Below are 14,731 nucleotides of genomic sequence, written 5' to 3'. Positions count from 1 at the left end.
GGCATATGCCTTTGATCCCGACCATTGGGAGGCAGAAGGAGAAAGTATTCTAGTTTGAGGCCGTCTAGTGTACATAGCAGGTTTCCAGGCCAGCCAAGACTATATAGTACTCTGTCTCAATGCACGAACAAACAAACAAAAGCAAACGGGGGCAGGGAAATGTCTCAGGGAGTAAAGTGCTTGCTGGGGATGGATGGGTACCTGAACTTGGAACCCTAGCACCCAGACAAAAAGCCATGAGTGCTGGCTCCCACCTGTAATCCCAGTGCTGATGAGGCAGAGACAGGTGGATCCCAGGGCTCCTGGGCCAAACACCAGGCTCAGTGAGAGGCCCAGTCTAGAGAACAAGATGGAGACTGATTGATGACACCTGAAACCAGCCTAGCCTCCCATGTACCTGCACACACACGAACATGTACACACATGGCAAATAATAAGGAACATGTGACAGCCAATTGAGAAGCCCATGTCTACACCTGGGTGAGTTTTATCTTTACCCTAACCTCCTTTCTGTTAACTCTCATTGTTAAACTGGTGTTAAAAATCTCTCTTTTGGGGGGGACCAGAGAGATCAATCTTCATGAGGCTCAGAGGCCAGGTAAGGAAACTTGCTACCTCGCCTGATGACCTGATTTGATTCTCAGAACCCACACAGTAGAAGAAGACCACATCCTGAAACTCGACCTCTGACCTCTACAGGGACATCTTATTTTGGTACACACACAAACACACACAAAACTAACGCAATAAACGAACTTCAAAGTTTAAAATCATTTAAGTAAACTCTAGCTCTGCTTCAAAGTAAGTAATTTATTCAAATAAAATATGGGTTCTGAATAAAATCTACAGCTTTTTTTCTCCTAGAAAAGGTTATGTTCACTATGATTTTTGGTTTGGCTATCATGCATAGGAGTCATTGTCGGCTTTGTAACTTGGCTAAGTGAGAAACATATTAATTTTTCCCATTGTCCTAAATTATCTTGGCTCCGTCACGCTCATCAGATAAATATTCAACCATCAAATTGGCTTTTCTATTTTGAAGATCAAAGTATTCACCAAGAATAGTTTCTTTTAAAAATGCTGCCCCATCCACAATAAAGGCAGCTGTCTGGTAAATACCACATCATCAAAATTAGACTAGAATTGATATAATTGCTTTTCTTTTTTACTGCTCCCCCCATAATTGCTTTTAAAATGAAAAAGTTTCAATTATTTTCTTTCAGCCAGTGAGGGCAAAGGACGTTCTCTTCCCCAGTTCATAAAGCACATCCGAATAAAGCTACCAAAAACTTAAGGATAAGATAAAAAAAATTAGAGGGTTCATCTTTGTTATTGTTACTAAATATTACCAACACCAAGCTTAAAATACATGTTTGTCCATATTGGGTCATTTTCTCATACCGATGCTCTCTAAGGGTAGGACGGTGTTTTGTTTGTCTTTTTTTTTTTAGATTTATTTATCTTATGTATGTGCTGTCTCTGTCTTCAGACACACCAGAAGAGGGCATCAAATCCTCATTACAGATGGTTGTGAGCCACCAAGTGGTTGCTGTGACTTGAATTCAGGACCTCTGGAAGAGCAGTCAGAGCTCTTAACTGCTGAGCCATCTCTCCAGCCCTATTTGTTTGTCTAACGCTGCATGAATTGTCTAGAACACAGAGTTGCCACTTCATGCTGTAGAAAATAATTTTTGTTGTTGTATTTTTTTTAAAACAGTCTCATGTCGCCTCAAAACTCACTATGTAGCTGAGACTGGCCTTGAACTCATATTTCTGTCTTAGCCTCTCAAGAGCTGGAATTACATATGTGCCTAGTTCCTTATTTAATTAAAAAACAAACAAATGGGGTCTGATGTATCCCAGGCTAGCCTCAAACTCAATAAGCCAAGGATAGCCTTGAACGTCTGACCTTGTCTCCATCTCCTGAGTGCTGTGGTCACAGGTGTATGCCACCACACCTAGTTTACGAGGTGCTGTGGACAAACCCAGAGCTGTGTGTGCACTAGGTAAGAACTTTCAGCAAATGAGCTACATCTCAGCCCTGGAATGGTTTTAAAATGAGTGTAAGCCTTTGTCTATTTTAGTTGCTGTGACCAAATGCAGAAGACGGAGTAATTAATAAGAAATAGAAGTTTAGCTGGGCATGGTGGTGCATGCACTCTGGAGAGAGGCAGAGGCAGGTAGATCTCTGATCTCAAGGCCAACCTGGTCTACAGAGTGAGTTCCAGGGCAGCCAGGATTCTTGAAAAACAGATTTACTTATGTTATGCATATGAGTACATTCTCACTGTCTTCAGACACACCAGGATAGGGCATCAGATCACATCACAGATGGTTGTGAGCCATCATGTGGTTGCTGGGAATTGAACTCAGGACCTTTGAAAGAACAGTCAGTGCTCTTAACCACTGATCCATATCTCCAGCCCATGTATACACCCTTAAAAAGAGTTTAACATATAGTAGGTGCAGATAGCCATACACACAATGTATAGATCTATCTGACTATCTATCTATCTATCTATCTATCTATCTATCTATCTATCTATCTACCTATCTATTACTATTGATGTGTTCTATCCCTAAAATAGAAAGCAAGCTAGAATACCAAGGAAAACACAAAGGAACAATTTAAACAAACAACAACAACAGCAAGGGAAACCAGCGTGACTGCAGGCTGCCAATTTCCAGAATGAAAGGCACTCAGGAATAGAGATAAAAGCACCTTGTTTTAGGAGCTTTACGATGCCAGACACAAAAGGACCTTCAAAGCTTCTGCACAAGAGCAAAAAACACTGCAGAGGATCAAAAGTAGGCAGAAGTGGCTTTGAACGTCACAGCTGCAAAGCCAGACATGTTCCACATCAGTTAAGCATCCTTAGTGTGACATTCTTTCAAGTGCCCAGTGATAAAAACCTACTTCACTCTGCCTGGTTACAGGATGAGGCCTACTCCCACAGCATGCTAAGATTACTTTCCCCGCTAACACATACTTGAATTCTTTCCAAACATTGTGAACAAAGATTAGAAAGAGAAGTTCACAGATGGGGTGCATTTTGAGATTGGTCATAGTGGGCATACTTGTCACCCCAGTACTCAGAAGGCTGAGGCCGAAGGAGCTTGAATTCAAGGCCAGCCTGGGCTACATAATGGGCCATTGAGAAGGGAAGAAGTTGGAAACAAGGCATGGTGTGGTGTGAGTTTGTAATCCCAGCATCTGGTTGAGGGGGAGGGGCAAGAGTGATCCTCCAGTTCATAGTGATCTTTAGGCCAGCCTGGGCTACTTGAGACCCTGTTTCAAAACAAGAAAAAGGTGGGGTGAGGAATCTAGTAAAAGAAAGGAAGGAGGGAGGGAGGGAAGAGAGAGAGAATGAGAGAGAGAGAGAGAGAGAGAGAGAGAGAGAGAGAGAGAGAGAACAAGAAAAGAAGTACATGAGATGTCTAGGAGATGGCTCAGCCAGAAAAGCAGTGGATGCATAAACCTGATGAACAGAGTTCAACCTCTGGAAGCCACATAAAATCCAGATGTGGAGCTATCTGTAATCCCAGCACTCCTGTGCTAAAATGGGAAGTAGAGGAAGGAAAATTTCCCAGAAGTTCAAAAACCAGTCAGCCTGGAGCAGAGCAGCGGAGAGATAAGAGCAACCTCCCTTTAGCAAGGTGCAACTCCTGGGAGTTGTCCTCTGACCTCCATTCATGGAGCCAGGTGACCTCTCTTTAAAAAACTTTTGTTGCTCATATAGAAGGGGACGGGGAGGGGTTAAGGGGATGTTTGCCTGGAAACCGGGAAAGGTAATAACAATTGAAATGTAAATAAGAAATACCCAATTTAATAAAGATGGAGGAAAAAAAAAAACTTTTGTTGCCACATGGTGATGGCACATCCCTTTAATCCCAGCAGTCAGGAGGCCGAGCCAGTTCTCTGTGAGTTTGAGGCCAGCTTGGTTTACAGAGAGTTCCATGACAACCAGGGCTACACAGAAATGTGGTTAAAACAAAACAAAACAAAACCACCAAAAATTGTTACAAATGTGTTGGATAAATCAGGCATGGTGGCCTAGGACTTTAATCCCAGTAGAGAGGAGCAGACCTCTGTGAGTTCAAGGTCTGCTGGGTCTACATAGTGAGTTCCAAGAGAGACAGAACTACAAAGAGAGACCCTGTCTCAAAAGACAAACAAAAACATTTGTGTTTGATTGGGGGCTGGAACAAAGGTTCAGTAGTAAGAGCATTGGCTGCTTTTCTAGAGGACCTGGGTTAGGTTCACAGCACCAACATGGTGGCTCACAACCATCTACAACTGCAGTACCTGGAGATCTCATGCCCTCTTCCAACCTCTGTAGACCCCAGGCATTAAAGTGGTGTACAGGCAAACATGCACCTATACACATAAAATAAAAATAAAGAAAAAATTTTTATAAAGTTTGATTTATTTGTTTTCCTAAGAAAAATAAGTCCTGGAAGCAGTGGAAAAAAGAAAGAAAAGAGCAGGGCCCCATGCAAGGGGCCACGTTGGTTATCCCAGGTACTTGGGAAACTCAGGCAGGAACATGGGAAGCTTAAGGTTTGTCTGGACTAAGAGTGAGTATGAGGTGAGCCTAAACAACTTGCTTTAAAAAGAACAAATGAAAGAAATTAAAAATAGTTTTGTGGTTTAGTATTAACTCACTGCTGCTAAACAAAGCCCATTTTGTTGTTGTTGTTGTTGTTGCTTTTTCTTTTTTTCTTTTTTTTTTTTTTTTTTGGTTCTTTTTTTTGGAGCTGGGGACCGAACCCAGGGCCTTGCGGTTGCTAGGCAAGCGCTCTACCACTGAGCCAAATCCCCAACCCCTAAGTGTGCTGTTCTTAAAGCCACTATATTTTATTTAGTATTCTGTATGGTAAAGAATTTTGATGCACTTCAGGACAGGAAGGGACACAAAAGAAACTCTGTATTGAAAAAGCAACAACGGGGTTGGGGATTTAGTTCAGTGGTAGAGCGCTTGCCTAGCAACCGCAAGGCCCTGGGTTCGGTCCCCAGCTCCGAAAAAAAGAAAAAAAAGAACAGCACACTTGAGAAATGGTCCTTCCAAGATGATAGATAGCCTAGAGTTAAAAACTAACACAGACTCCTCAGCCCACAGCATCGTTCAAGTTACCTGAGGTGTAACATCCAAACCTGTTTGGTTTCTAGGAGATATGTAAATGATTCGCTTGTGTTTTTAATTTGAAAGTAAATAGCACCAGGTTTCCAGATAGCTACTGAAGTCAGATCCTTTAACAATGTTTTAAAATCCATTTGTTTTTATTATTTTTGGGATACATGTGTATAGGTCAGGGTCCTCGTTCTGTTAAATAATAATTCTGCCACATAGACATCCATGAAGTATCAACTTTTACTTTTTCCTTTTCCTTTTTTTGTAGATAGGACTCTTGCTATTTTGCCAAGGTTGGTCTTAAATGCCTAGGTTTGGGGAAGAGTTCAAGACCAGCCTGGGCTATAAAGTAGATCTTTCTGAAACAAAACAGAATATGCACAGTACTTTTAGTTATAATATTTGTTTTGGGGTGTTGGGAATAGAACCCGGGAGCTTACATGCAATCAAGCCATATGCTGGCTAGCTGTCTTAGTTATGGTTTCTATTGCTGTGATGAAAGGGTTTCCTTGGCTTATCTTCACATCACAGTTTATCATGGAAGGAACACAGGGAAGGAACCTGGAGGCAGGAACCTGGAGGCAGGAATCTGGAGGCAGGAACATGGAGGCAGGGGCTGATGCAGAGGCCACAGAGTTTGCTGCTTACTGGCTTATTCCTTATGGCTTGCTTAGCCCGCTTTCTTATAAAATCCAGGATCACCAGGCCAGCAGTAGCACCCACAGTGAGCTTGGCCCTCCCCAATTAGTCACTAATTAAGAAAATGCTCTGCAGTTCTTGTCTACAGCCTGATCTCATAGGGCATTTTCTCAATTGAGCTTCTCACCTCTTGGATGATGATAGCTTGTGTCAAGTTGACCAAAAACTAGTCTGAACACTCTCCCACTCTTTTTTTTTTCATTGCCTCCCCCACCACACCCCTTCTCTATTTTGTTGTTGACTACAGGAGTCTTGAACTTGCATAGGTTCATTTCCCTCTGCCTCCTAAGTGCTAGGATTAAAGATGTATGCCAACACAGCTGACCTTAAGAAATTATTATATTTGATTTGTGTGTGGTGCGGGTAGGGGACGAAGTGCACATGTGGAGGTCAGAGGACAACTTGCAGGAGTCAGTTCTCTCCTTCCACCACATGGATCCCGGGGATGAAACTCAGGTCATTAATTTTGGCAGCAAGCACCTTTACCTGCTGAGCATCTCACCCACACCCTCCTTCCTTGTTTTCCTCTTGAGATGGGGTTCCACTACATTGTCCATGCAGGACATCAGACTCTTGGCCTCAAATGATCCTCCTGCCTCAGCTTGTAGACCAGATAGTAGTTTAGCACGTGCCTGGCTGTACTTGTGTTTATTTATAACTTGTTTGGGACCCGATCCTCATACTAGATGCTAACATATAAACATTAAGTTCCAAGAAGACAAGCACCAGATTTGCATGGCCTGGTGCTCATCTCCAGAAACAACTTAGCACACTACCTGGGAAATGTAGGAGCTCCAGTGGGGCTTGTGAATTGTAGTGTTGTACGTGAGCAAGCAAGATACAACTTTGTGAGTTTGGGCATGGTGGTGCACACCTTTGATCCCAGTACTCAGGAGGTAGAGGCAGGTGGATCTTTAGTTTGAGGCCAGTCTGGTCTACAGAGCACATTTCAGGACAGCCAGGGCTACACAGAGAAACCGTGTCTCAAAAAAACCTGAGAGAGGGGGTTGGGGATTTAGCTCAGTGGTAGAGCGCTTGCCTAGCAAGCGCAAGGCCCTGGGTTCGGTCCCCAGCTCCGGAAAAAAAAAAAAAAAAAGAAAAACAAAGAACAAAAAAAAACAAACCAGAGAGAGAGAGAGAGAGAGAGAGAGAGAGAGAGAGAGAGAGAGGTACATGTGGAGGTCAGAGAGCAATTTTGTGGAGTCAGGTCTCTCTCTTTGCTGGAGATTGAACTCAGGAACTCAGGTTTCTAGTTCTGGCAGCAGATCTTTTATCTGGTGAGCCTTTTCACCAGTCCTGAAAAACTTCCCTTTAGAAAATACAATTTCTAGGGGGCTGGAGAGATGGCTCAGCAGTTAAGAGCACTGACTGCTCTTCCAGAGGTCCTGAGTTCAATTCCCAGCAACCACGTGCAACTCACAACCATCTGTAATGGGATCTGATGCCCCCCACTGGTGTCTGAAGACAGCTACAGTGTACTCATATACATAAAATATATAAATCTTAAAAAAAAAAAACCCAAACTGTGGATCAAGTGTTCTAACATAGGCGTCTATGGGGGACAGTCTCATTCAGACCACTACAGCTGTATTTCCAAGGAACCTTGTCTGTGACCTAGAGAAAAGCATTGCCACGGCTCAGCTTCAGAAGAATCGTCCTACTAAGAGCCACATCTTACACTTCACATCCCTCCCTCCTGTACCTTTCTCCCAGTAGGTAAAGTTTTAAGTGATTTAAGTGTTAATTTTTTAAAAAAGATGTACAGTGAAGACTGTCAGAATGTCAATCAAGGCCCTCAAGACTTGGCTGAGTTACTATAGCTAAAGAGAGCCATGGAAAACTCTCATTCATGAACAAAGGGTGCAAAGATCTAATCCTGTTCCTAGACACCAGCTATAGTTTATAGTCTCCTGATGTCCATGTGTTAAGACTTGGCCTTGAGGGCGGTGCTATTGGGAACTGATGGAGCCATCAAGAGGCGGAGCCTCCTGAGAGCATTGCATGCCCTTCAAGAAGGTTGTGGGGGCTGGAGTGATGGCTCAGCGGTTAAGAGCACTGACTGCTCTTCCAGAGGTCCTGAGTTCAATTCCCAGCAACCACATGGTGGCTCACAACCATCTGTAATGGGATCTGATGCCTTCTTCTGGTGTCTCTGAAGACAGCTACAGTGTACTCATACACATTAAATAAATAAAATCTTAAAAAAAAAAGAAGGTTGTGGGGTTCCAGCCACCTCTTGATCCCTGCTTTCGCTCTGTCTCATGACTTAAAAGGTTTTCCTCTCTGCCCTGTGCTCTCACCTGAGCGTGTTGCTTTACTCCACGCCTAAAGCAATGAATCCAAAATGAGTTTCTTTTTAGGCTGGATAGTAGAGAGCTTACCTGCTACATGTGGAGATCTGGATCTAATTCCACGTATTGAAAATGGATGTCTTTTTGAGGCAGGGTCTCTCTATGTAGTCCTGCGTGTCCTGGAACTCACTGTATAGACCAGGCTGGCCTTGAACTCACAGACACCTGACTGCCTCTGCCTCCCAGATGCTGGGATTAAAGGCATGTGTGGCATCGTGGATGACTATGAAAATTAACTTTCTTTCAAAAACCAGAAAGATTGGGGTTGGGGATTTAGCTCAGTGGTAGAGCGCTTGCCTAGCAAGCGCAAGGCCCTGGGTTCGGTCCCCAGCTCCAGAAAAAAAAAAAAAAAAAAAAAAACCAGAAAGATCACAGTAACCTATTTCTTTATAAGTTGTTTACATCAGGTGCTTTTCGATAGCACTGGAAAGCAAGCCTCAGTGGAGTGAATAAGATATATGGACTTATTCCCAAGTGTTGACTTAGATCTGTCAAAGGCCTATTTTTAATGATGGTTCTTAAATGCTTTAACCTCCCTTCTAGCCCACCACTCACCAGGGTAGTGGAAAACAAAGGTTATTAGGATACAGGGGAGGAAGTGAACCTTTGTAGAAATGGTCCTTTGGAGCAAATCCCATCTGTGCTGTTAGGAAATGAGCAATTCGGGGTTGGGGATTTAGCTCAGCGGTAGAGGGCTCACCTAGCAAGCACAAGGCCCTGGGTTCGGTCCCCAGCTCCGAAAAAAAAAAAAAAAAAAAAAAAGGAAATGAGCAGTTCAATTCACAGGTCAACAGCAGCAGCTCAGTCCACTCAAAACACTTCACGGATATACCAGCAGTTTAGCTTAGTAGGGTCTGGATAGCAGCACCAGTGGCATGACCCAGCAGGAACAGCCAGACCTCAGCTGAATCAGCATGAATTAGCAGGAGGAACCAGGACCAACAGGGACACCAGAAGTTCTCTACAAGTGAGCCCCTCTTATGGCCCATTGAGTCCTTATTTATACTCTGTCTAAACTTCATGTGCCCTCCACTGGTCTTGTCTTATTATAGGTCTTGCCTCAGCATGTAAGTCTGTCTTAGCAGAACTCCACGTGAGTCAGTATCACCTGACATCACTCTGTCAGTCAGCCTGTGTTGGAGGAAGCGGCAAGAAGCCACCAGCATACCACCAGGAGTTTTTTTGGTGCATTTCTCTCTATGGAGTCATGACAAATGGAGCTCAACAACACATGTAAGGTGGACCAACACATGTGTGTTGTTAGCGAAGAATCCTTCATCACATGTCCTTTCACATGCTTGCTTTAGCAGAACATCCTTTCACCTATGTCGGCTTCAGCAAAACATTCATTCACATGTCTACGATTCACAGAAACACTCCTTCATATGTTTGACCCAGGAAAACACTGTCCACCAACTCAACTGAATTTCCAAAGAGCCCTTAAGTTTCTACTTCACCCAAACTTAGTTTTTTCTCCTTTTCCTTGTCTTTCTCTTCCTTCCTTTTAAGTTTTATTTATTTATTTGCATGTAAGCTCCTAGACCTTCTCGTGTCTATCATCCCCAGTTCTGGGCTTCCAGGTATGGCTACATAGCCATGACTAACTTTTTCTATGGGTTCTAGGGCTTCAAGCTCAGGCCCTCATGATTATAAGGAAATGCTTTTAGCCACTGTCTTAGTCAGGGTTTCTTTTTTTTTTAATTTGCAAATAGGTTTCATTATTCAAATATTGTATGTTCCTCTATCTGAGTGGTAATTTGTATACAACTTGAAAACAAGACAGTATTTTAATGATGAAATGATTTTATTAATTATACATGAGCACCAGTGAGATGGCTTAGTGACCAAAAGAAAAGTGCTTGGCGTAAAAGGGTTTACTGCGTTTCTTAGATTCACAGTGTTTTTCTCCAGTAGGAAGTCTTTCATGTCTTTGACGAAGACTATGAGATGCAGAGGCATTATACCATTGATTACATCCATAGGGTTTCTCTCCAGTATGAGTTCTTTGATGAACGGAAGATTACATTGATGTGGCAAAGCTTTACTGCATCAATTACATTCGTAGGAATTCTCACCAATATGCCATTTTTTTTTTGTGATTATGAAGTTAATCAGGGTTTCTATTCCTGCACAAACATCATGACCAAGAAGCGAGTTGGGAAGGAAAGGGTTTATTCAGCTTGCACTTCCACTTTGCCGTTCATCACCAAAGGAAGTCAGGACTGGAACTCAAGCAGGTCAGGAAGCAGGAGCTGATGCAGAGGCCATGAAGGGATGTTACTTACTGGCTCGCTTCCCCTGGCTTGCTCAGCTTGCTTTCTTATAGAACCCAAGACCGGGCTGGAGAGATGGCTCAGCAGTTAAGAGCACTGACTGCTCTTCCAGAGGTCCTGAGTTCAAATCCCAGCAACCACATGGTGGCTCACAACCATCTGCAATGGGATCTGATGCCCTCTTCTGCTGTGTCTGAAGACAGCTACAGTGTACTCATATACACATAATAAATAAATCTTAAAAAAAAAATAGAACCCAAGACCACCAGCCCAGGAACGGCACCACCCACAATGGGCTGGGTCCTCCCTCCTTGATCACTAGTTGAGAAAATGCCTTACAGCTGGGTCTCATGAAGGCATTTCCTCAACTGAGGCTCCTCTCTCTGTGATAACTCCACCTGTGTCAAGTTGACACACAAAACCAGCCAGTGCACTCATGAGCCATCTTGCCAGCTTCTTTTTCTTATTCTGTCAACCCTTCCTTCCTTCCCTGCTAGAGACTAAACCTAGGGCTTTGCAAATGCTGGTAAGCATTACTCTATAACCTTCCTTCCGACTCGCCCCTCCTCCAAAAGAGTTTAAGCAAATGCCAACTATGAAATTATATGAGATGATAATCAATTATTTGAACAAAAGGAGGGGACAGGCAGATGCTGTGTAAGGAATCATACTCAAGAAAGCTCTTTTTGTGAAGGAGGTCTGAGAAGAAACCTCAGTGGCATGAAGAACATTCATCCAAGCCATGAAAACATGCAAATTCAGCTCTTTTTTTTGTCAGATAAGCTTTGAGGTGAGAATAAAAAACAAAACAAGGCAAGAACACACACACTCTCTCTCTCCCTCTCTCCCTCTCTCTCTCTCTCTCTCTCTCTCTCTCTCTCTCTCTCTCTCTCTCTCTCTTTCTCTCTCACTTTTTTTTTAACCTCACAATTAAGCCTGAGCCTTCTCTTTGGTGGCTGGTTGTGTTTCTAAAATCAATCAACTTAACCAATGTTGAAGATACTGGAATGCAAGATCATTTCTAATCCTCTTCTAGCCCCGTTCTTTTCTTGGTATTAACATTCCTGTAATGAATATGACAGCCTGTTGCAGTAGGTGTGTGTCACTGTGGGCTTTAATACCCTGGTCCTAGCAGCCTGGAAGACAGTCTTCTCCTAGCTGCCTTCAGAACAAGAGGTGGAACTCTCAGCTCCTCCAGCCCCATGTCTGCCCGGATGCTGCCTTGCTCCTGCCTTGATGATAATGGGCTGAACTTCTGAACCCGTAAGCCAGTCCCAGTTAAATGTCATCTTTGGTCAAGTTGCCTTGGTCATGGTGTCTGTTCACAGCAGTAAAACCCTACCTAAGACACTCTCTACCACCTCTTTGAAGTCAAAGTCCCCTCCACCCACCTGCAGCCTGTGACAGCCACTCATTTATTTTCTGCAAAAGACAACTGTTTTTGCTTTATTTTATTTTATTTTATTTTTTAAAGGCAGGATCTCAATATGTAGCCCTGGATATCCCAGAATTTACTATGTAGACCAGGCTGGCCTCCAACTTACAGAGATCCAGTTGCCTCTGGTTCTGAAATGCTGGGACTAAAGATGTGCACCATTAACACCCAACTCAAAAGATAACTCTTGATATGAAGCAAATTCTTATGAGGACTTTCTGTTTGGAAATTCTTGACTAAGATTCTTCATTGAATACAAAGTTAAATGAGAATCAGTACATGTCCTTAAGTAGCCAAAAATCTCATTGAGGTTTATGTAATTTTGAGATTACACTGTCTATATATAGTGCAGGACTGAATTTTAGGATGAATTAGGCCCACTGAAGAAGAACGAAGGACAGAGGCCGTATGTGCTTCTGAACTGAGAAGACTGAGCAAAGTCTGGCACTGTCGTGAACACTACTTATGATTTCTGTAAAGAGGCACAGATTTATGATCACAGGGTGTTCCAGGTACTTTCATAATACACTTTAAAAACATCAAACAAAATACATTAAGGCAGAACAAGTATGAAACCTGTAGGTGCACACTGTGGTGGCTCTAGGCTATTAGATGTATATGGAGACCAGTTTACTGGTCAACCCACCAAAAGCGCAGCACCCTAAAGTCTTCTGGCTTAGGTAGGATAATTACCTCCTTGAAGAGAAGTAAGAGATAAACGGAATGAGGCCTTCTGAAGGCTCACAGAGCACTGTGGGAAGAAGTTGTGAGAAAATGGATGGCACATTAAAATTCATGAGCTGCCAGTTAAGTTCTCTGAATACCAAAGTGATTATTATTATGCAAGGTCAGGCTTTTCTTTCATCTTTCTATAAAGACACAAAATCATTATCATGATCTGCTGCGTGTCTCTCCTTTGTTATTAGATGCTGGACAGGCTTATTAAACGTTCTGCATTCCCTGGGGGGAATGGCCCCAGTGGCTGGGAATGATCACAGTGCCTGTGGCTTTGTATGGTTCTCATTGGAAGTGCGTTTAAAGCAGAGGAAGGAAAAGTGAAGCAGAAGGCAACACGGAACGGCAGGTTAGGCATTTTCTTGTGACGACAAATAAATGAATCCTTTCTTAATTTTACTGACTCTTGCATACCTACGATTTATACCAGTCATTTCCAGAATACACGGCAGATACCTCACCTGGACTCTCCTTGGTCAATACAGTGGGGACCATAATGCATTTCAAAAGGGAAGAAGTAATATATGCAAATTAAGAAAGAGTCTTAACATCAGGAGGGGGAAAAACAGGAACAATAATCTGGCAAAAATGTGTGTGGCAGTCTAACTTAATAAAGTGCTGGCAAGGCCAGAGAGAGTGTCTCTAAACCCATGTGAAAGTGTACAGCTGCCGAGGTCGGTGCCTTGGGTGGTAGAGACAAACATGTCCTATGGCTCATACGTGGCGAGTTCTTGGGTGAGAAACCCTGTCTCAAAACAAAGGTGGGTAGTGCCTAAGGAAAGACACACAGGCTCTCCCTAGGCTCTCCATGTACTCACAAATGTGCACAGGAACGCACCAGTGAAGGGACTTTAGCCAGCCTGAGCATGACAGACATGGCTCTGGCAGGCCTTTCCCTTCTCTCTCATTTCTTCTACCTCACTAAAAACCATTAGATTACATTCCTAAAGCGAGCCACCAAGATCACTTCCTCCTCTGAGGCTGACTACCAAGGTCCAGCTGTCAAACTATTGAAGCCCAGCAATCAAAAGCTCCCTTTGGCTCACCTAATTAACATGCCCAATTAAAATTAAACACCTCTCCCCAATGACGGGGTGAGGGGAGTATCCCTAAAGCTGATGCCCGTCTGTGGAATATGTTCCCTTTACTAGGCTTCCTTGTCTGGCCTCAGTGACCGAGGATGTGCCTAGCTCTTCAGTGACTTGATATGCTAGGGTGGAGATGTGGAGATAGAGGGGTGGGGGTGGGGTTGGATGGTGTCTGCCCTCTTAGAGGAGAAGGGGAAAGAGTAGGGTCTGTGTGAGGGGGAACTGGGAGTAGTAGGGCAGTGGTCAGAATGTAAAGTGAATTAAAAAAATGACAGGAAAAAAGAGAAGAAAAAAATTAATAACAGCTCATTCTAACATGGGGTTTCCCCTTTCACCTGTATAAACCTCCATTTTCCTCTGGGCCACATTTGTTTCCTCTCCATCTAGAAGCTGCCCTGCATCATCCCGTTTCCCCCCAACTCCCTGGGACCCTTCCCCCTCTCCCTGTTCCCCTTCCCTTCTCCCTCATCCTCTCTATCCTGTCTTTGTCTTTTATTCCCTGCCCTTTTCCCCTCTGGGGCAGATAAATCTCCTCTGTGCTGAGAACTTAGTCTTGGGGTCCTGACGGATATCGATCCCTTCGTATGGTGCCTTAACTTGGATCCAGGCCCTCACACATGCATATGTACAGTGGCTTAGAAATTTACCCACATAATTCCAATATGCAAAAAACATTACTTTCTCTAATTTTCTTAGACGGACCTCTTTTTACTTGCATGCTCCCCCTTGCTCCATAATGAGAAGGAAAAACAAACTTGCCCATGATTTAAGGCAACAACCCTTTTTCATTCAAATAAGTAGTTCCTTCCTTTTGAGGGGTGTATTTCCTTTTAAGTGTAAAGTATTTACATTTTCCTTCCTTAGGACCCAACTTGTTCAAAGCCACGTCCAGTTGTTTCAAACGATTTGTGGCCTGATAATGTGAGGAGAGAGGAGTTCTCACAACCATGCAGAATCTCAGGGTCAACTATGTCTCTTCGACAGAGTAGCTATGTGGCCTGGTGGGCCTTAGTGGGCC

This window comes from Rattus norvegicus, chromosome 10 (genome assembly GCF_021556685.1).
Source record: "Rattus norvegicus strain SHRSP/BbbUtx chromosome 10, alternate assembly SHRSP_T2T, whole genome shotgun sequence".
Lineage (NCBI taxonomy): Eukaryota > Metazoa > Chordata > Mammalia > Rodentia > Muridae > Rattus > Rattus norvegicus.
This window is presented reverse-complemented; position numbering follows the sequence as displayed.